Source organism: Penaeus japonicus, unplaced genomic scaffold (assembly GCF_977035675.1).
Source record: "Penaeus japonicus unplaced genomic scaffold, GWHDUDI00000001_assembly GWHDUDI00000021, whole genome shotgun sequence".
NCBI classification, from domain to species: domain Eukaryota; kingdom Metazoa; phylum Arthropoda; class Malacostraca; order Decapoda; family Penaeidae; genus Penaeus; species Penaeus japonicus.
Genome location: NW_028234423.1, coordinates 3,356,543 through 3,359,042, shown reverse-complemented (window position 1 = coordinate 3,359,042; position 2,500 = coordinate 3,356,543). Strand labels below are relative to the sequence as shown.

The window sequence follows — 2,500 nt, the reverse complement described above, 5'->3', positions numbered from 1 at the left end:
TGGGGAGCTGGACATAGAGATTAACTCTCCAAACCAAGGAAAAGGAGGACACACCATCTTCCCACAAAAAGAAACTGGTGGACAAGGCACTTCCAAACCCCATAAAATGCAATTGATGACTTCTCCGTTAAACAATGGTACTGTCGAAGTCTTATATCAAAATAGATTCCCTCAGAAAACTTGACTCGTTCTTTGTTCCTGATGTTATAGTTCTGCAGAAAAGTTAAACAAACAAGTAAGTTTCTAACGAGGTCGTTTCATTTAGGAATTATTTATGTGCGAAAGGTCAAGAGGGAAGGAATGGAGATGGGGTCACCATGTACATCCATCAGAGCCTCCCTTTCACTGATGTGACGAATAATTCTACTTTGGAATATGATGCATAGTAATATTCAATACGACGTATCAAACTATATTGTTTTTCGTCCACATGATAATTTGGTAATTCTAGCAGAATAGTCTTCCAAATAAGAAATCAATCTTGAGTGATTTTAATACTTACCATAAGTTATGGAGTTCCTGGCGGGTGGATGGTTAAAGCGAGAAAGTAGTTAGGTTAAGCAAAGATTCTGATCGTCCGACGCGAATGAACGATAATACCGGATTTAAGCTTCATAGATCTATCACTGATCTCTTTAACAATAGCAGCTAAGCACCTCTGATGACCCTTTTTTTATCAAATTATTTTCCGACAGTGTCACTGTTTTGGACAATATGATCCAAGCAAAAAGGCATCCCACAAGGAAGTGTCTTATCACCAACATTTTTTCTATGCACAATGAATGGCATTTTACCACCTCTATATCTGAAATACTGTAGGCTGAGGATTGTGCCTTATGACACTCCATCAGTAATGCAGAATTCTCGGCAAATAGAATCCAGTTGGCCCTGGATATGCTATACGAATGAGTATTACCCGTAGGAGGAAGCCCAACATCAAGCTAACTCTGGATAAACCCTTGATACCTATTATATATTCTGCTAAATTTCTTGGTCTGCTTTCTAATAGTCATCTAATTTGAAAAGACCACACTGGTCAGTTAAAGAATAAATGTCACAGGGCACTTATATTATTATAGTGCATTTCTGAACACAAATAGGGAGTTGGTAGTGTCTTTCCTAATTCTATGTATATCCCTGATTAGGTCTAAAGTAGTGTATGGGACGATCGGGTATTACTCGGCAACGACCTCACCTATGAAGGAATGGACTGTGGTGCGGAGCAATTGTTCTGAGTCTGTTTTTGAGCTCTTTAACGCACTTGTATCGTGAATCTTAAGTTGGAGTCAACACGACCAGCTTGAGCAGCTTACAAATGCCGCCTGAATAACCAGAAAACTTAGTCCCGCCAAAGGGAACGCTTTACTTCGCCTTTCACCATTTGCGCCTGGAGGGCCGTGGTGAAAGACTTCTTTGCATTAGACTCTAAGACCTCATTAAAAAAGGTCTGTATGGATCTTTCTACCATCGATATCCTGGTTCATTCAAACACTGCTCTGGGAAACTTCCACTTTAACCATCGTGGTTGATTGGTAACCATCAGCCAAAGTCATGGTGCCGAATAATACATTGATCTCTTTTGCTTAACTCTTTGCAATTCATAAGGCTTTAGAGTTTGCCCTATCGACGACTTACAATTGAATAATCAAATTTTCAGACATGAAGTATAGGGTAATATCTCGCATTTCCAAAGATGCGTTTAACACATGAGAGGCATTTTCACCAATAGAAAACTTGACAGAATCACTAACATCGAAGTCCTGCGCTGTGTCGGGAAAGAAAGAGAACTACTCAATATCATCGAGGCATGCCCGTTAAAGTTTCTTGGACATTACATCCGAAAAGGAGAACTCGAGAATCTCTGCCTCGGCGGCCGGATTGACGGTAAGCGAGCCCGGGGAGGACAGAGGAAGACGTACTTGAACAACTTTCAGAGCTGTTTCCGAACAACCAGGGGGCTATGGGATGCTGCCCGCGACCGGGATGAATGGCGTCGAGTTTCTACAGCATAATGGTTCGCCTAAGTTCGAATCGAATATGGCACTGATGAAGAAGACTAATTAAGCTGATCTGGGTACTGGACACTCGGGTATCTACGGCAATGAACAAGCTGACCAAGCAGCTGGTTCAACTGGTGATCTAGACCCTAGCATAGTCTGCACAGGTTTCAGATGTTTTGTTTCCCTTACAAAAGCATGAATTCATATGAGGCAAAGTGAGTGGACCAACCTCCCAGTTAATAAAATTACAATTGGGGAAGAGGAGGAAAGAGGAAATAAGGAGGAGGAGCCCACAGGAAAAAAGAGAAGGGAGGAGGTGGTTTTGACCCGCTTTAGGGCCCATTCCATACACCTTTCTTCCAATACTGAAAAATGTACCTTCACAATTCACCCATTGCAAAAGAAACTTTTCAGTTGCCCTTTTTGTTATATAAAAAAAAAAAAAAAAAAAAAATTAAGAGAGTTATCTGCGAATCTAAAACATAGGATTCAGTGTTTCA

General features: G+C 40.9%; 1 protein-coding gene across 1 annotated transcript in view; it reads left to right on the top strand.

Moving 5' to 3' along the window:
• Positions 1 to 2,500, top strand: part of LOC122253044 (carbohydrate sulfotransferase 1-like) — an 18,673-nt gene that overhangs the window by 14,981 nt on the left and 1,192 nt on the right. The window lies entirely within an intron of this gene.